Here is a 22,147-nt window from a genome sequence, read left to right as displayed (position 1 = left end):
AGAAAAATGGGTCTTGATAACAAGTCCTGATGAGGTAACCAATCACAAAAAAATCTCTATGAAATAGAGAAATAGAGAAAACCACATGGGAAAAACCCTACTCCAAAAAGAGATAGCAAAGAATGTTCTAGAAGATAGGAACAAAGAGTGATCATGAAGAGAACCACTGAAGTATGAAGAAGCTACAAACTTTGTCAAAAAGAAACTATTGATCTCTAGAACCTTTACGGAAATAGAAGGCACAAACTGAGAGTGTCTATATGGTAGATGATCCATCTCACCAAAATGCATAGGTAGCCAACCATTGCAATTTCCTAGTATATAGGATCAGGTACTAAATACATAGCTCACACTAATGAACCATTGAACCAAGGAAGCATGAGAAATAAAAAAAAAACCCCCCTTGATGTAGACAAGGGTGAGGTGACAGGCAACTGATAAAGTGGGCCAAAAAACTCCTACAACATAGGAATCGGTTAGATCGAGATTGAGGTATAGACACCTATAAAGGCATGTGTCACTAATACATCATGGGGAAAAAAAGGAAGAGGCCACAAAAGTGGCAAACAACTATCCCCACCCCCCATGGCACTTTATAAAATAGTGCGAGTACAACAAATCACAATGATGAAAAGGATCCTTAAATGCAAGAGTGGTACTTTATCTCAGTGTGTTTGCATAAAGATGCTTAGAAATGATATCAACGATGATCGAAAGAGACATAAGACTAATACAAAAGATATTAAAACCCAAACCCAAGCATCTGAAGAAACAAAATTGATCCCCAGACTTGAAACAACTAGGATATCCACCAGAATGCAAAAATGCAGAAGACTGAATAGAATGTGCCTAGAGTAGAATCTAGAACAACAACTAGCATCACTAAAAAGAGCACAGAAACATATTTCCAATGATATAAAGAAGTCCCAAATGAGAGATCAAATGCTCAAGATATGCTTCCCAGAGTGCAAAATAGAACATCTAGATTTGACTGCCAAACTAGGCAACTAAACTGCATCAAAATCCAAAAACACCTACACCAATATCTCTGTCTTGAAACTAGCTTTCTGATGAATTTTTTGGATTAAAAAAAAATGTCTATATGCTCAAGTTATGAAGAAAAAGTTGACAAGGCCCTTGAAAGATGCAAAAAAATATTTTTTTAAATAAAAAAATAAATAAAAAAATATAGCCCCAATCACTGGCGGAGCAGTGGTTGGGCAAGGCTATGATGGGGTCACGACATAGTCGCTGGGCAGGCCGCTAATGGTGACTGCTCGTGGTGGCCGCCAAAGGTGACCGTGTGGCACCGCTAGTGGTTAGCTAATTGCTGCGGTCGAAAAATGGCAAAAATAATTTTTTTTTGCAATTTTTTAAATTTTTTATCAGCTCGGAGTGCTTGCAAAGGCCATATGGCCCTACCAGGAAATTTCTTTTTTCTCCCAGATCAACGTTGTCCAAATTGGGCAAATTTTGTATGAAAATGGGGGTTTTGCCACCTTTTGGATCCATCTATGAGGTCTGTTTGGCCTTAAACTACTCAAAAAATTAGTGAAACCCCTATTTTTTGAAAAATAACTTGAAAAAACACCAAATCTGATCTTCCAAACCCTCATTCTTTCTTTTCTCCAAATACTAAACAAGCTATAGCAGATTTGACTCTGATACCATGTAGGATTTGAGCAAATATGTCAATCAAATCCACAAAGCCTAAGAATACCTGCATATACAAAACCTGTCATGGAGAAGAAAAAGACAAGAAGAGGTAAGGGTTTGATATGAAAAACATGCAAAATTGTATTCAGATGAAGAAAAATATTATTCAATGGATTCAAAGAATTACAAAGAGATCAATCCTTATAAAGGAGATTGAAACCCGGAAAGGGTAACTTAAAGCCTAAAAAAATTAGGCTGCACATTATAATTAATATAAAATATTAATTATAATCACCTACAAGATAGCTTAAGAAAACTAGAGTAATAGGCAACTTATTTAATTAAATCAAAGTGATTTAATTAATAAGTGTAAACAAATAATTACTCTAACAGTATTCTATGCTTTGTTACTATATTTCCCCTTTTTCCTATGAATTAATATAATTCTCAACTATATCTCCTTCTTTCATTAATATATCATGCAACATCTTTTTCCTTATATTGATGTATTACTTTCATTCTTTAGTTATATGATGTGTCTATTGTCTTTGAATGATATAGAGTGAAGTCCCTTCCTTATACTATTTCATTGATTTTTGATATGCACATGATTGTTGAGTCAAAGCTAAGGTATAATTTGTGTATTTGAGGATTAAATTGATGAACTATGCTTCCTTGGGTAGGGATAAGATTGAATAATACTATTTGGTGTATCACCCCTCCTAGATTAGAATAGGTAGTTTTCTTTTATGCATTCCTTCTTTCTTTTCCTCTCAAGAAATAGTTAGGTGCACCTTGATAGTAAGGAAGCCAAGCTTTTCTAGAGACTCAATCTCTAATTACAAAGTCCCATACTTTTGAGATTGTTTTCATTTTACACGAGGTTGCCTTTAGGTAAAAACATTGGGCAAGGGTGCAAAACTTCATATCAAGACCCCTATTAGCCCTCCTAGAAATAAGGAAGTAGCTATAACTCACACAAACCCTTAATAATTCCCCTTGGTGTATACTAGACTTTTGTTCCCTATGGCCAACCCTTAAATATTTTGTAGGTCTAGGGTTTCAGCAATGTCCATACTGTATGGATTCAGAAAACCCTACTTTTAATGGTTTTGAAAGAAAAGCTAGTGTTTTCTTCTTTACAAGAATCAAACTCTATACCCAACCTCCTCCTTTGGGCTTCACTTCCTTTACACATTTTTTCTACCTTACCAATTCAAGATTGACCCATGCCAATCATCTGCTCTTCACAAAAACTCTTTACAAGCATCTCCTTACACCTTGCCAAGCTTGTTTACTTGCCTAGGGATCACTTGTAAAAATAGCATGTGGCCTTTCACAACCTCCATAGACCATATTTACACTATGTACAAAGGCTATTTCTTGGTCTCCAAGAGCCATGGTGATTAGACCAAGGACACTCAAGCTATAATCCATTCCATAATTGTTATGCAAAACTGACTAATAGGGTTATTAAAAACAAAAAAATTTATAAGCCTTATTAAGTGCTTATTTGAAAAAAAAAACTATACATAGATTCAAGGCATGACTAAAAGTCCCTACTCCATCAAAAAAAATTCCTTATTCAATCCAAAATTCCTATCAAAACTTCAAACTATGCTTCAAATGCTCAAAAACAGTCCTTTATAGGTGCTATCCGTACACCCAATTATCCAACCCTTGGGACTGAGTTGAAAAAGTCTTTAATAGAATTTATACTTCACTCTAGCCTATAGTTCGAAACATAATTGGCTAAAAATATGTCAAAATTGCAAAGTTGTCAATGCAACTTTTTAACAACTTTTGCAATTTTGCTCCTACACTCTTCAAACTTGAAGGGAATGTTATCAAACCTCCTAGGATAATGTTAGAACATACAAGGGCCATATTTATACAACTCTTTTCCCTTTCTCATGGAATTTCACTTCATTTTTCCTCTTAGAGAAATTTTTGCAATTTCCTCTTATTAGGACCTAATTGACCAAATTAGACTCCTAAATCAAAACCTATCAACTCAAACCTCCTAATCACACATTGGGAATTTTTTGTTAGTCCTTATTATCCCATTAACTAGTTAGTGTTGGAAATATTTTTAACAAGGCTAAGTTACTAAGAGGTGGGGGGGGGGTGAATTAATAACTTCTCAAACTTCAAAAACTTTAATCCAATTAACATTTAATCCAATATGAATATTTAGATCTAACTACATGCATGAGAAATTGAAAACATGAAAGAATTCATAACACTTTGACAAAAATTTTTTGTGACCCAGAAACCTTCCAAATATAAATTAAAACTAGGATGGGGATGATACCCATAAGCTTTAAAATTGCAGTATAAAGTTGGCCTGTTAAGGCTTACATTGATCACTTATGATGATCTGCCCTTTTAGGAGTAATAAGGACTACTAAGTCCACCTTGTAAAAGGACTTACAAACATACAATGAAGTATGCACTCGGTAAAGAGATTTGCTTAAGACTGTTAGGTCTACCTTGTTCAAGGATTTGACTAATCCACCTATTAGGATGAAGCAGTAGCTAATCTTTGATCTGTCACTTGGTTTGCTAAATGAGATTCCTTTAAGTGTATAAATCACCTTGCTATGATAGATGAATCTTTGTTGCTCCTTATATTTTTGTAGCCTTTATAATTCACACATTCTACTCTTCTCTAATGATCACATTGATTCCATGCATATATTTGCACATACATTCACACTTTTCTCATACATTGGATGTGATACAATAAATTACATATATACCAATCCAATTATACAATTACAAAGTTTCCCACAATACAAGTTTACACAAATATTACAAAGTTGGCTCAAATGTAGACACTCAAGCTATGAAGACTGACTCGGTGAGGTTCTGATACTCGATATCCACTATCACTACTCGACATCATCATGCACTCAGTAGATGTAGAAGCTCGGTCCACACTAATCACTTCCAAGTAGTCTTGAACTCGATTTGCATTGGTGACTCAATGAATACTATGAAACTCATCATGTAAATTGAATCACTTGTTTACCACTGCATAGCTCGGTAAACACTATCACCTAGACCTTAGTATAAACTAAGTCACTTGGTTAGCACTGAGTGGCTCGGTTAGCACTGGACTCACATCACATTAATTGTGAACTTAGTAAGCACTGCACAACTTAGTTTGCACTGGTAAACTTGAGATACACTGAGATGCTTAGTTTACATTTCTGATCTTCACACTAATTGTAACTGCTCAATAATCACTACAATTTTCCCAAAGGACTCGGTAGCAACTATAGAACTTGACAACAACTAAAATGCTCAGTAAACACTATTAATTGTACAATAAGCTTAGTAGATACTTACAAACTGAATAAGTGTATGTCACTAATAAAAAACTTGACTGACATGTCAACAATCTCCCCCTTTGGCATTAGTGACAAAAACACTTATTTAGCCAAAACTGAATTAAAAAAGAGTTCTTGAATATCTTTATCCATCACCTTCTGATTCTAGCTCAATAAAGTATACTATTTTTGAGATTTTTCAAAATTGGTTTTGTAATATATTTCTATACATCGTAAGGCTTCTATACAATATACTATACATACTTGCTATACATCTATCTCACATCTATCTCCCCCATTTTCTTCACAACTTATGTATAAATTCTTACATTTTCTCCCCTATAACTCATTATTCCATATCTTCTCTATATCTTCTCCTCCTATATCTTCTATGTCTTCTCCCCATTTCTATTATATCTTCTCCCCTTTTTTGACAATAATGCCAAAGATTTATCCTATATATTTACATATTAATGCCAAAATGAGACAAAAAATATGAATGTTAACTTGAGTATTATAGCCAACATTTTGTCCTAATTGTCCTGCAAGACCTTATATATGTGAAGTGCAATTTGCACTTCTGCTAACAACTCAATCTTGTGGTCTACTGTGGAGAAGTTATTGTCATGGATGAGAGTTTTAGAATGTCCAATATGCTTTTGAAGTGTATCCATGTCGGGGAGAATCATGTTTTGAATATCTGCTAAGGTAGATCTAATTTTGGCCTCTTCCTTAAGCAATTATGCTTGTAACTCTATCAAAAATTTAATTTTATTGAAATGTATAGGGCATGAACTAGGGTCATGCTACAGTTGCTAAGCAATTGCCTTGAGGTCTTCATCTATCTTAGATAATTTGTCCTTTATTTCCTTAGTAATATTTGAAACATCACATAGCTTACCAAAAAGTATTGATACATTTGTACATGAAGTTTCCAGGGAACCCAAAATGGTAGAGAGTTCTACTTGATAAATTGCAATTTGTTGAGCAATGTGTTGTAATACTTTATTCTCAACTTTCTTCTCTACCTTCTACAATAACTTGTTTTGTCCATCTATATGTTCATTGAACTTTTGAACTGCCTCTATTAGCTGAAACAAAATTGGTTATGATGAATCAACCTCTATACTTGCCACCTCTGCCAAAATATTCTTAGCATCTTCAATGATTTTGAACTCTTTGTCCCTTCCTCTCTTAGCCTTTTCTACTTAGCCTTCTTTTGGAGAAGTTCACCAAATGTCTACATCTGATTTGAATTGAGTTTGGAAACATCCCAATTTGGGATTACTATTTCCTCATCAAGGTTTATTTCCTCCTCCTTCTCTTTTCCATGACCCAAAAATTTTGTGCTTGGTTGAGACTTGGTCTCAACTATCCTTACACTTATTTCTTACTTACTAGGAGTTGAAGGAATAATGGACATAATAGGACTAGCCACAAAAATTGATGATCTAAAAATGAAAGATTGTAGAATGACCTAAGTTCTGATACCAATTGTTGGAAATATTCTTAACAAGGCTAAGTTATTGAGAGGGGAGGGGTGAATCAGTAACTTCTAAAAAATCTAAAACTTTAATCCAATTAACACTTAATCCAATATGAATATTTTGATCTAACTGCATGCATGAGAAATTGAAAACATGAAAGCATTGATAAAAATTTTACACAAAGATTTGGTGACCCGAAAACCTTCCAAATAGAAAGTAAAACTGGGGTGGGGATGATACCCATAAGCTTTAGTACTACACAATAAAGTTGGCTTGTTAAGGCTTACATTGATTGCTTCTGATGATTTACCCTTTTAGGAACAATAAGGACTGCTAGGTCCACCTTGTGAAAGGGTTTACAAACGTACAATGAAGTATGTACTTGGTAAAGATATTTGCATAAGACTATTAGGTCTACCTTGTTAAAGGATTTGATTGATCCACCTGTTAGGATGAAGCAGTAGCTGATCTCTGATTTGCAACTTGGTTTGCTAAATGAGATTCCTTTAAGTGTATAAATCACCTTGTTTTACAATCAAAGGACACCTTTGAGAAGAAAAATTCTCCTGCTCCAACTTTATCTTTGTAGAGATTCAAAAGGTTGCAAATTAAATGGCTTGGATAAGAAACAATTGCTTGATACAACATGGAACAAAGAAGAACATAAACATATAGCATGGACATGTATTCTTTGAAATGAAAGCATCTGAGAATATAAGCAAAAGTAGAACTATTGAAGTGTAACATGCCTCATTATGCACTCTTGATATTGCCAAGTTGACAAAAAAATTTTCAACAATGAATAATGATATATTATAAAATCAAAGTAAAAAAGAAATTTCATATTCATGATAGTTGGTTTTCAAAGTACAATATAGTACAATACATAAGTTGAAGAAGAAAAGTATCATAAACTGAACACCACTATATGAAAATTATGCATTTTATCCCACAAGAACATTAGCACTGGAACAACTACTTTTGAAGTTTACTATGGAACAACTACTTTTGAAGTTTACTTGTGTAGTAATTTTGCTCGTTTTAAGAATTTAATGATTGAAGAGTACTTCATTTTCTTTAAATTGTTATGGAAATCATAGTTGCACTTGTCCAATGTATCTTTTGTCTGCTCCTTAAGAAACACTCTCTATGAACTCCTTTACATCAAACACAAAAGTTAGATCCTTCTTTGTAATGATGCCCTAATTTACACAACACATTTTATTTATTATATGCCAAAATATATATCATGGTTGCACTTGTACAATGTATGAAATGAAGAAAACCAAGTTTGAGATCAAATTGTTTTTTTTTTTGAAATGACAGTTTATTCACAAAAGAGTAGATTTGACAATGCACCTTTTCAGTTATAATGGCTTAGATAAGATTTGCAGGGGTAATATCAAAAGTAGTGTTCCAAATGGAAATCCTAGATGGAGCTACTTGTTGACCTTGGCCACCAAGAGCATGAGTTAGTTCTTTTGGCAACTTCTCTTCAATTATTATATACTCACTAGAGGAAATTGAGGGATCCACTAAGGTCAGAGGAGCAACTACATAAAATGGGATATGATGGTGGAAAGCTGAGAGTGCCAGATTATAAGTCCCTATTTTATTTTTTGTGTCACCTATGAAAATATAATACCAACTTAACAAGCCTTAACACACAAGAATAAATATTGTTGGAAAATTTTTGTCGGCCAATCATCTAATGAGATTTAATTTGATGAACATCAATTTCAAATATTATAGCAAAGAAATTGTAGGATATTAATAGTAATTCTACATACCATTTGCTACAATCCTATCTGCTCCTACAACTATAGCATCTACATGACTTGACTTCTCCAATGTTGCTACTACAAAATTTTCTATAAGGACTACATGTATGTGATCATGGACCAATTCCTATGTAGTGAGACTTGATCCCTAAAAGAAATGCAACAAATCTTCAAGTCAATACAAATCTTGATATTAAAATCATACGCGATAAATTTGTTCAGATATGGAATTTCAATAAAATACAGAGTTGGATCAAAATGTTCAACACTTTTCACGTTTCATCAACTTTGAGGGTTACAACAGGGAAGTTTCTTGGGAAAAATGCTAATAAAAAACTTATGTTGCTTTCAAAAACCAAAAATAGTAGCACAAGTAGGACTAGTTGAAATAAAGTATTGTGAAAATTTCCACCTAATCTCTTCAATAATCAGTAAGCTTGTGAAATTTTCAACCATCAATACATCTCTATGTTTAGAGAGGACCCTTGATCAAATAATAACTAGAACAATCTCTTAACATCAAATGAACAATCAGTTGGTAGGTAGAAATCACTACATATGCTAAAGTAGATGACTTTTTAAATTGAAATAATCTATGTAACTTTTTGAGTCAAAAATTTTTATGATAATTTTTCAAGTTACATTAATTATTAGAATCTAGATACAAACAACACTGAACAATTTTCTTGAAGATTTTTGACATGAAGTGAATTCTTATAGACTAAAATATAGAGTTTAGTCACATAAATTAACAAAGAACCATCCATAGTACCTAGTTGAATGGTCTCATCTCTATGCAAAAAGAAATCTCTAATAGTCCCTTAGAATGAAGTGCATGAATCACACCAAGAGAAATACCATATCCAATAGTTGCAAGGTTGACCAAACACATCACTAAGTTATGTTATAATCATGTAGAGTTCACAAAGAAATGGATACATCAAACATATTATTGAAGTTCTGTCACACCTTCCAATGTTACAATGAGTCAAAACATTAAGGTTTTGAGTTTTGTTGATTTGGCATAGAATAAATTTAGCCCTATGTAAATCGATTGCTTTGTTAGAATTGACATCATCTATCAACATTCCTTCAACAACTTCAATATAGGCATGTACTTAAGAAATTTAAAAATTCCATTAGAAATTTAGAAGTATATATATACAAAATTATTTGACCTGAGTATACATAGATGATTAGACCTCAGCAATACTTCATATCGTTACTAACTCAAAGTGCCTTTTTCATATTCCCCACCAAGTCCTCTACTAATTTATCACAACCATTAGTTTCTACATTAAAAATAAATCAGTTACTGGTTCCCTCTTTGATTGGAAAAGATGGATTTTATACCAAAAAATTATATAGATTCATGTGAGGAAATCACCCCTACCAGCCATCAATGTACAAAATCAGGAAAACAAGACTAACAGATGTAGTATAGGATACTAGATATAAAACAAGTGAAATAGAAGATAAAACCCAAATCATTTGATAAAACAAGAAGAATTAAAAAAAATCATTTGATAACTATTCACAAATGAAAAATATAGAAGATGTCCTAGCATTAAAAAGGATCTTCTCTCTATGGATGTTTGATGTGCCAAGTGCAGATATCTATAAGGTTATGTATGTGTCTATAAAGAGAGATAACATCAATGACACACTCTTGTCTTATGTTCTCAAGAATACCTTGTGAAAATTAAAAAAAGATCATATAAAATATCATACACATTCAGGTGGGGAAAAAATATACAATATACCCCAGTGCTAAGAGATTTTGTATAGATTAAAAGTGTGTCTATGATATTGGAACCATCTCATGAAGAATTTGACATTTGCAAGGATATGGACATTTTTTGGGAAAACGAATACTCAAACTCTTCAAGATTCCACAATCCATAATGTTATAAAGAAATCACAATAATTGATGATAAGAGAATCAAAATAAAAAACCACATTTTTTGGTCCATTAATAGGATCTGACTTTGAGATAACCATGGTCTATTGTCTATGTATTCAGATTTCATTCACACTCATTTGAAGTTTTTATTAGTAGTTTTCCTAGGATAGATTGTTTGGTCCTTTGAAGAATTTATTAAGAGGTAATAAAAGGGTATTTCAACCACTACAAATTGCTCCTTGGCTGTAGTTTTATTAGCAAAATATTTACTTTCAAATGCACAATGATAAAAGTGCAACAACAAAGAAAAGTCATGGTGATTGAAAGAGAACCCAAAGATAGCATCTTTGACTAGCTGGAGATCCAATGATAGTGCCATAGCCTAAACCTACTATGTATGATGAATTTGAATTTGTTAGTTAAATTTACTTTGCCTAGCAAAATTTGGGATGCAAGTCACCCAATCAATCTATTTGCATTCTTGTCACATCTCAGACCAACACAGGAGAGCTTGTATGTTCTGTACATCCCCTTGCCTTGTGATTATTTTTTCTATAAATTAGAAGTTTCAATAAACTATTGAAGCAAATACAATTGCTATCTATTTATACTTTGCTATTGTACTCTCTGTTCGCGATGATATCTCATCACTTTCTAAGCTCACAGACCCTTGACTTGCAATATGTTTATTACTAACTACTTTGGGAACTGAATCAAATATCTAATTCATCTCTTCTTGAAAACCTAGTTTATCTCTATTACTCTTTTCTCCAACTACAATAGATGTTCCATCTTGCAAAGTTCATACATACACATCCATTGTTTATTTTGTAAACTAGCACATTAGACATAATTTTCGTGCCATTATCCAAATGGTGATAACTTCCAAAATACATTAACAAAAACTTGAAATGAATTTTGTGAAGGTAGAAATTTGTTGAATCTAGGCTTACCTGTGAATGAGAAAAATAGCTAACAATAGTTATGAACATGAGTGCTCCAAATCTATCATATACCATAAGAACCCATGGATCCAACTAAGATCAGGCAAAACAATTAGCTAGAAGTAGGGAAAATATGGTTAAAACAAGAATTCATATCTCAATTATACTTTGTCATCCTTTTTTCATAACAACTATAAAAGGAAGGGTAGTCATAACTAATAATCAGTGAGTCTGGCATACTCATTGTGATTAATGTTGATCTCCTTTTTGTTAAAGTTTGCACACATGATTATTCAATCTAATTCCACTCAAAATAGAGTTATCTCCATTATATTCTTTATAGGTTCACACAATAAACTGTCAAACAAAAACAAATAATGGAGGAAAAACATGGACCTTTAGTTCTAGGTCAGTGCTACCAATCATATCATCCACAAAAACTTCCATGCCATCAATGGTTATTGGACAATTTGATCCATGCCACCTAAGTCCCAAATAATTCCCTTCTTGATCATACATCACAACGGATTGTAGATCTTGAGCCAAAATTGATCTGTAGTGTCAAAGAAATTATCACCAGATATAATAAATTAAATATATGAGTTTTCCACAATCCATAATCAATTTAGTTACAAATTTCTAGAATAGATTGTGTATAAGTATTTGAATCAACATTTTGGATTGCACTCAAATGCATTCTTAGGTGTCTTGTATCCTGATGATAAACATAAAACATGATCTAAAATGTTGATTCAAATAATTATACATAATGTTTTCTAGAAATCTATAAATGAATCAGATATAATGGCTTAGAAGCTTCAAAATTTAGGAAATGGCAAAAATATCCTTCAAGATGATTTCATTTTTTGGCTCTTTTAAAGAGAGATTTAAAGATTTTAGAAATAAAGATTTCCCATGTATACTTACATTCCTTTAGGATTTGTAGAACTATTATCATCTTCTAGTGGCAAGAATTTACCAAAAAGTTTATTATATCCACTTTGTAATGTAGCAATTGCAAGATTGAATGGTCCTGCACCATTCTTGTGTATTTGAAGAGCTGAGATACTCCAATTTGTTTGATAGATTGTGATGCCCCCAAATTGTAAAGGGCTATTCACACTGATAGTCTTCCTTAGAACTTCCTTTCCATTTGTATCATGTAAAGGAAGGTCGGTGTGAAATTGGGATACCTAAATAAAGATGGGCGAGAAAAATGAATAACAGTAAGATACCTACTGTTAACATCTCAATACAGTTTTCAAAAGAGACTTGATTATTTTGAGATTATCAAACTAAAAAATGTAGCCAAGAGAACAAAAAAAGATCAAAGAGTTGTAAGATGGTGGCTAGAATACTATTTCTTCTTTTATGTGAGTGGTTGTGTGAAGGAGAACAAAAGCTCTAGATTGCAATTCCAAATACACACACACACACACACACGCACACACACACACACACACACACACACACACACACACACACACACACACACACACACACACACACACACACACACACACACCATTCTCATAGTAATCAATGTAAAACTTCTCAACATGAACTTTGGGTTGAAAACTAGAAATTGGTTTAGACAAAATCCCATTTGGAGTAAGCACAACCCCCATCATAAAATTCAAGCCTTGAGGAACTATAACTGAACCATGATTGCCCCCCATAGAACTTAAAGTTGCCCCTTCCATTATGAGTAAAAGAGTTGCATGTACACCAATAGGTGCAAGCCTACTAGCAAGCCCTTTGAATCCATATAGACTTGATTCCCTGAAGATGACCTGCAAGCCTCAAATTTTGAAAAAAAGAGATCATATTATCCATGGAATAAGATCAAAAATATTGGATGAATGGTATGAGATCATTTCTTCCAAATAATCATAATTAGCTTACCTCATATCTTGAACCCATCAAAAGAACACCAAGGTCTTGAATATGAGCTCTGGGAAGTGATTCTGCAAGTTCTAGTTTTAGGATGTTGGATCCAGACTTCATGAATACCAAGGAGAAGGCTATAAATATCTTGGGGAACCCTAATACAAGGGTTGGTAAATTCCATTGTACGACTATAGTATGGAAGAACAGACACTGCCTAGAATTGTAGTGATAGTTACTAGTTTTTATTAAGTTTTGAAGTGAATAGAGAAGTGTTTATGGATTTTTTTGGATGGAATAGTGTGTATAGTGTTAATTCTTCCTTGTGCAAGCATTAAATTAGGTCTTTTCAAGTTTTTCAAGTGCTTTGTTTAATTCTTTCTAAGCAAACTATGCTCTACCAGTTTTGAAGAGCTTATAAGCATGGGACTGTAGATCTTGTTTCCATTGTGGACACACCATGGTACTTTGGAATCTAGTACTAAAAATCCCAATTTGTAAATATGTGCAAGGAGGGGCCTAGAAAACAAGTGCAAGCATTTCTTTGATCTTTCCTTAGGCAAATACAACAATATCCAGCTAGGGGTGGACAATAGCTGAATAGCTCTAAAAAGTAGAGGAGTAGGTTTCATGAAATGTCCTTTGGAGGAGTTCAAGAAGGGTGTTAGGAGGAGTGATTTTGTGAAGTAAAGAGAGTGCAAGAATGGAAATAGAAAGAGTTCTATCCCTCCTTATTTCCTTTTACTTCTATCTCATACAAGAATTTTAAGACAAGAATTCAGAATGCCAAATCTACAACCAAAATGGACTTTATTACCATGATTGAGTTAATTACATTCTACAAACTTACATCAAAATAGGCGAATCCTCCTTTTTGTAGCTATCTTAAATGATAACTTGAATAATCTTCTTGCATATAGATACATTGGGAGTACAAGGGAGGAAAGTGAGCTAGAAAGAAAATCATGAGGTACATAAGTCCCCCCCCACTTTTTTTTTTCTTTTGATGGAGATCCTCCATGAAATCATTTTAGCTACCTGAAATAGGAGCACAAGCCTTATGGCTCAACCTCTTTGAGTAAGAACCAAGGACTAAGGGGTATCTATCTTGCCAAAGACTTGAGTCTTTCTTCTTCTTTAATTATATTCACTATTTAATTTTGAATCCTATTACAAGTATGGGCTGGTCCACTTTCCAAATGCCATATATCTATAATTTTATGGAATAGAAGCTTATCAAGAGCTACCATTATAGTCCATTGGAAAGACATTGGAATTCACCCCTCAATTACTGCCAAAGTTATGAATATATGGAGGGTAATGAACATTCGTTAAACTTCACCTATCATAATACATTAAAGATGAGGATTGTTATGTAAATTTGGACCTATAATATTATCATTAAAGATGTTATTAACACAAAATGTATCATTTTTAGATATAATTTGTGCTCATATTTTTTCTACAAAGTAAAATAAATAAAAGCCCACAATTATGCTAAAAACCACTATGATAGATTCACTTCATTTGTAGGAATATTCAGGCATTAACATTTTCACACAAGTTCCATGTCACAAAAATGTGATCCTTAGCTTGCAATCCTCACTAAATTATGGCTGTTTAAGTAGGGACCCATAACCATTTACTAGTTGGGAGGTAAGTCTAGAAACCAAATAGATATGAGGTCAGAAATGGCTGACATACATTTTCCCAACTTGAAGTTCACAAAAACCAACACACTGGCAATATGTGATGATGCTAACTAAGACCTGTTAAAATGGATAGAAACTTGAAATGACAAAAACCCTCTACACATTACATGTTTTCATTTAAAAAATATAAATGTTGGTCCTTAGATGAGCCTCCAAGGTAGGGAAAAAGTGAATATAGTTTGTAACTATCAGTATAATAAAGATACAAAAGAGAAAAACCAGGAAAAGAAAAGTTATCGTTGTCATCCAAGGATATAGGAAATGCAAAAAAGATGACACATATTTTCAATCAATTTTTTATCCTTAACTCTTTATGGTTAATGAAAAAATATAGGAGTTTGATAACAAAAATGCTCTATTGGACATCTCATTGAGAACAATCAACCAAATGTCCACTCTGGACAAAAAATGTTTAATGTTTTTGTTAGAAACAAAGAAATTCAACCCAACAAAATCTAAGAGATGAATATTCAAGCTTTAATAAAATCATTTCCTTGAGGCAAAAACATTCTTGATAAAATGCGTTAGAGAACTTTTCTTTGGAAGCATTTTGGGCATAATCATATAATTGTTGCTTGTGATCTCCTTCAAAATTGAATTAGTTTGAAGTTTTTCTGAATTAAAATGTGCCCAAAAAATCTCACAAAACAATCCCAACAAAAGGAATTCTAGGGATCTATTAAATAAACACCCTTACAACTCAGATTTTGATAGGGCTAACAACATTTTCACTGTCAATATACAATAGTCGCAACTCCAATCTTTCTTTCACCACACCTAGCTAGATAAAATGGAGAAGGAAAATAATTTTTTTTAATACAGGATATAGTATAGTTAAATATTATAAATCAAATAGATATTATACAGATAATATTCTAGAAAAACAAGTTATTATTTAACTTAGTAAAAAGTAAGACAAGTTGTACACATTAAGAAAGTAAGATACATTTGAACATTTATGGTTTTTTTTAATACACTTTATTGTGACAAATAAAACTTACTAGCACAATAGCCTATCAGGAAATTAACCAAATAATAGCTTCTTATTAATGTTTGATACCTCAATCAAGCACTAAGATGCATGTGTCTGCTCTAGAGTACTTGATATTTTAACTACTCCTTGAGATGATCTTAGTCTGACATCTAGAAGGTTAACATTGGCACTTGATATATGAGTAGAAAAGAAAAAGTTACACAATAGGATATGGTGCTCGAAAACAATGCTATTAACATTTTCACTCTAGTTAATCAAACATATAAACTTGAAGATAGAACTATATAATATAGATGATATTCCTGAAATATTTCCCACTTATCAATAGTTCACTTACTGAATCTAAAAATGACCATTACCAAACTTCCCTAAAAGGGAAAAAATTACATGTTGTGGTACAACTACTTTAACTGTAGTTTTTGTGATAAGTCCAGAAGTAGATCTGAGACACCATCACTAGAAAACATCACCTATATTGTACAATAAACCCTTGCAAAAAAAAAATGTTCTAAAATATTTCCTCAATTCACAAACCTTCCAAATACAAAAGATTCCTCCTTTATGAATAATTGGTTCTTCATAGTCCATATAATTGTCCATACTTCCCACCTTGTGCTTTGATTAGACATACATGAGAGAGTAAGAAATTTTGTGATCTATAATGCCCTATATGAGTAAAAACTAAACAAATATGATCATAGTATGATAGAGAAATGAACAAAAGGATTAAATTTGAACATAAAATTAGCAATGCTATTCTTTCTTTTGGAAAATTCAATAGCACAAATCTTTCCTACAAAAGAATTTGCATTGCATAGATCATTTGTTTATAAAAATCAATTTTGACAAAATCCTATGCTTGACTGAAAATAATGATTAATAGAATACAAATAGGCATGCAACAAGAAATTAATTATGACTACAAAGGTTTCTCAACAAAAATGGCCACTTCTACATTCACCATCAAATGTGCTTCTCTAAGTACTTTATTTCATCTGTCTGTGTTTTCCCAATGATGGTGTAGCTTCTAATTTCAGAAAGGAAATATGATTAAGACCTATATTTTTTTGGTAAGGCCTCATTTTCTTGCCTGATCCCTCAAGTTGAGTTGTCTTTTCCTTTCCTAAAACATGTCTCGCACCCCATGTCCAGGAATACTTATGTAACACTAAAAATATGTCATGTACGAAATTTGACAATGCTAGAAATAAAAATAGTAGATTGAACAATTGATAAAGCATGTAAGAGGAGGTCAAAAACAAGATCACAATATAATAGAAATTAACTTTAGTAGGAGGCATAGATTGTAGATAAAAACTAAATTACATTTTTTCCTTACACAGTAGATATGAAACTGTATCACTAGCACAATGTTTTTCTTAAGTTAGTGATAACTGATAAGCTAATCAATATGATATTTTATCATGCAAAAGTAGATAATCCAATGATTAACTGTACAACATGTATATTACAGTAGCTAGAAAACTACAAATGTAACCCAGGTTTTGTGTGTTGTTTTAACAAAAAACTTTAAATGTGGTCATCTATGAGGACACCTTGAAATGAATAGACAAAACATTTATCAATCCATCCATAAAAGTAATTATAAACTTATTGCAAATAAATGAAACACAATGCATGCAAAAAAGATAATTTTGGGTTTATAGGAGAAAATACATCATAGGTAATGATAGTTTGTCTTCATAAATGGAATCCTTTTGCTTCCCTAGGTTTTAGTTTCCTTTCGAAGTTTCAAAAATAGCTTCAACATTGGCATTTCTTTGGCTATTCAGTACTGAAATCATTTGTTTAGGAAAAGCATTGGCATAGTTCTTTTTAGATTTTTGACCTTAGAGGGGCATTTATATGAGAGAGAGAGATGATGCTTGTCTTTCATGGACTTATGCTTCAGGATCATAATATACTATGTACTTTTAATTTTCCACGTACCTTTTTAAACTTTACTATGTAAACTTTTTAGTATTCTTTTTGGTGCTATAGATAATATTGCTTGAAAACTTTAACAATAGACATGTGGGAGGAATCCATTAGTTTGTGATAATTTATCCTATTTATTGTTTGAAAGTTTGCATTAAATAATTACTTGGAATGGCTATGATATATTTGCAACCAAATGAGATTTATTTAAAGCTTTTGAATTAGATTGCAAGAATATCTTTAGTGTCTGAAGGAATATTCCACATAGAAATAACTCAACAACCTCATTCACATAGAAAGAAGAAACCTAGGCAAAATAGATTTGTAGACAATTTGCATTTGATTTTCATTCACCATGGAGTCTTAGAAAATTTATGTATAAAAAGTTCTAGAAGGGACATTCCACAGGGGAATATTTCCCATGGACACAAAGATGTCTGATAGTTTCCAAGATGTCCCCAAAGCTAGAAATCACATCTTTCGATCAAAGTCAGTGAGTAGATGGAAAAAGAGGTACATGTTCCTCTAATAACTAGTAATTCAAATTTTGAATGAACTAAGCTATTGAGCATACTATATAATATGGTTTGTGTGAGAGGTTTGCTATGTAAACCTTTGGATATTCTTTTTGGAGCTACTGATAATATTGCTCGAAAACTTTAATGTAAGATATGTGGGACAAGCCCATTAGTTTTTTATCACTTATCCCATTTATTGTTTGAAAGTTTGCATTAAAAATTTCTTGGAATGGTTATAATAAATTTGGAACCAAATAAGATTTATTAGTAGCCTTTTGAATTAGATTACAAAAATATGTTTAATAACTAAAGGAACATTCCATTGAGAAATGTTTCAACTAGCTCATCAATAGAGAAAGCAGTAACCTAAGCAAATCAGATTCACAAACAATTTGAATTTGATCTTCATTCACCATGGAGTCTCAAAAAAATGTAGGTTCCCTGCCTGGAAATAACATAACTAGATCAAACTCTTTGAGTAGATGGAGAGATAGGGACATATGCCCCTACAATGATTGGTAATTCCCATCCTAAAGAGACTAGGTTTTTGAGCATTCTATTAAATATGGCCCGTGTGATATTATAAGAAGTAATGATATCCTAAGTGAGAGTTATGTGAAATAGGAGCTTCTACAAGATATAAAAAGATGATATTAAAGATCACAAACTAGAGAATGAAACTTCATAGTAAGCTTAAAGATGCACATGCCAGGTATAGTCTAGTTCCAAATTTACATAACAATCCTAAGCACATTTTTAGATTTAGTCCTACCTACCATAATACATTAAAGATGAGGACCTGTAATATTATCATAACTTATTAGCTACAACATAAAATGATTTTATTTAGGTTTGTTGATGAATTTATATTGCTTTGCTAATGACTTTGTATGTTTTGGATTTTACAACATACAAAAATGAAATGGGCAATGGATTTGTTAAAAATGTAAGTTTCACAAAATATCAACAAACAATGAATTTGTTGAAATGGGTATAACCTTAATCTAAATGTGGTTAGAAAATTTAACTAATATATCAACAAATAAAACAAGAAACTTGTCTCAAGATTTTAGAAAACTAATACATATCTTTTTTGAATAGTATAATCCACTCCTTTACAAATTTTTAAGCCTTGAGAAGGCAAAATGTTTTTTAATGCAGTTGGAAAAAGAGAAATTATACAAAGCTTTTGATCTACATATCATAAGGATAGTAAACAAGTTACTAACCCTAATTCTAATTATATACATGAAAAGCACATGTAGATTTATCATACCTGAGAAACACTCTAGAGGGTTCAACAATGGACCATTTAAACCTACTCATAGTTCTTCCGATTGAGTGAAACATATTTACCCAAGAATGGTCAATAGACAAAACATCATACCAAAGCATGTAGAACCCTGGCTCGAAGGAAGGAATTGTAGAAATGCTCAAATGCCAAATACCTCATTAAATGTGTATTGCCTTGGAAGTACCTAAATGTGTATATGCCAAATACTATGAGATTAAATGTGTATTTCCTTTTAAAATATAAATATCATTCTGATACAAACCTTTAAAAATCTGATCATTGACACATTGACATTCAAGAATCATTTCTCTCCTGGCTATTTCTCTTGTGATTTGCAATGAAGCTATGAATAGAATCACTCCTGCTCTATCTTGATCTATAATATACATTAATCTCTGAATCTTGATCTGCAATATATATTAACCTCTAAAGACTAAGACTACAATATAGACAAGATATAAGTTAGAAGGTATGATGTAAAGGAGAGTTAGGAATCACATTATTTTCTAGGACATATTTTCAATTTTCCACTCAGCATATGCCGACTCTGCAAAGTGAAAATGGAAAAAAAGAGGCAATGCTTGTGGTCTTTCACCATTGAAAGAAATACAAAGACCTTATATATTTTTAGACCATGCCCCTTGGCCATGCCTAGCAAAATCAAAATTTTGGAGGACCTCTCCTAATTCTCCTACTATATGGAAATAAATTACTATTTCGCATGAATGAAGTCCCTCGTGCTTATACAAAGCTATAGAAATATATTGTGACGTAGCATTATAAAAGTTTTTCTTTTTTTGTTATTATAACATAATGCCATTTTGAAGTTGGTAAAAATGAATACATACAGTGGTCAAAATTTTGACCAAAGAGGGCATAAATTTTTTATTTTTGACCAAAGCAGGAATTAAAACCAAAAAGAAGAAGGAATCATTTCTTTGGTCAAAGACTTTGGTAGAAAAAAAGTGCAAATGTACTAGTGTATAAACTAAATCAATTGTTTACCACTGCATAGCTCGATAAAAACTATCACCTAGAGCTAAGTATAAACTAAGTCACTTGGTTAGCACTAAGTGGCTTAGTTAATATTGGACTCGCATCACATTAACTATGAACTTGGTAAGCACTGCATAGCTTGGTTTGCATTGGTAAACTCACTATATATTGAGATGCTTGGTTTACACTGCTGATCTTCACACTAACTGTAACTGCTTAGTAAACACTATAATTTTTCCAAAGGACTTAGTAGTAACTATAGAACTTGAAAACAATTGAAATTCTTGGTAAACATTGTTAATTGTACAATAAGCTTAGTAGGTACTTACAAACTAAATAAGTGTATGCCACTAATAACAAACTTGACTGATATGTCAATAGGTTAGACCATCTACAAATAAAAAATTAGACTTAGTGTTTGACTTTACCCTAGGTGATCTTGCACCAATTACCCTACATTAATTGGTATTTACAAGAATTGAAAGATCTCAAGGAGAGAATCTTCTTTGTGATTCAATGAATAGAGAATTGGTTAAGAAGTAAAACCAAGGAAGCCATAGCCACAAGGTTAAAAGGAAAAAATAGTGCAAATAAAAATACTAGTTCATAAGAAGGTACGTCCAATTCAACTATTCCATTTTATTTGCCTATTACTTCTAGATGTTTAGATGGCACACAAGGTGGATATGATGGTGAAGATCTAAATAGAAGAATCAATCTAGTTTTAGCATGTGATCTCAATGAAGTCACCAGGAAGAAAAGGTCAAAACCTAAAGAGAAAGCTTTAAATCTGATCCAAAAAATGATAGATGAAGCTCTTGAGATGAATACTTTACCATCATCATTCGTAGATGAAATTATTTAATCCATAGCATCTCCTACATGCTCTTTGTCTCCTGAAAGTGTGGAAGGGACTCAAGAGGTGCCATTTGCATAGAATACAAGTTACCATGACTTCTCACCTATAGTCCTATAGGTTCATTTAGTGATTAATTCATCTACCACTACCTTAGTATCTTGGCTACAAAATTTTTTGGAGAGAGAATAAAAGAGTGATCCAATTGCAAGCACCAAATCTAGATGACGTGGTTGATCTAATGCATAAAGATATGAATGTAAAGAGAACTAGAATAGATTCTAGATTGGTGATGAATTCTACCTTAGGAAACCTATTTGTTGAGATTGTAGAAGTAGTCATAGAGAAGAACATAGATGACACATATGAGGATGATTTTAACATAACTCAAGTATATTTGTGTCAAACTACTTGTGAAGGTAAAGAGCATAATTTCCAGGTGTCTATTGCTATCCTGATCAAACAATTAAAAAGAGACAAGAAAGCTAAGAATCAACTCAAACATCAAGTTTGAGCCCTGTCTTCATGCATCCAATTGATGGTTTGTGATGCATTCCTTGAGCCTTGTTCTTCTATATAAATAATTGAAGATCCCAAAAGGAAGTTTGATGAAGATCTCATTCAAAACATACTTGAGTGCTAGACATATGGTAAGATGGTGAAGGCATGGATAAAAAGTATTTGAAGGAGAAAGCTTCAATCCTATTTTAGGAGGTAATGGTCACATACACTAGGGAAAAACACATACAAGCATTGAAAATTAGCTAGTAACTCTTAAGAAACAAAAAGCATTTTGGAGAGAAATTCATAGCAATTTAATACAGATTAAAGGAATGGACAATGATA

At 32.4% G+C, this 22,147-nt stretch overlaps 2 pseudogenes; both read right to left on the bottom strand.

Annotated features, from left to right (window-relative positions):
• Positions 1–7,611: 7,611 nt before the first annotated feature.
• Positions 7,612–9,659, bottom strand: LOC149542914 (methylthioribose-1-phosphate isomerase-like; annotated as a pseudogene).
• Positions 9,660–10,763: 1,104 nt separating this feature from the next.
• On the bottom strand, positions 10,764–13,113 carry LOC149542913 (cytochrome c biogenesis protein CCS1, chloroplastic-like; annotated as a pseudogene).
• Positions 13,114–22,147: the final 9,034 nt, after the last annotated feature.

The sequence above is a fragment of the Cupressus sempervirens genome, chromosome 8, assembly GCF_028749045.1.
Source record: "Cupressus sempervirens isolate cs-2001-9-10 chromosome 8, ASM2874904v1, whole genome shotgun sequence".
NCBI lineage: Eukaryota > Viridiplantae > Streptophyta > Pinopsida > Cupressales > Cupressaceae > Cupressus > Cupressus sempervirens.
The sequence above is the reverse complement of the archived record's forward strand: the minus strand, read 5'-3'. Positions and strand labels throughout refer to the sequence as shown.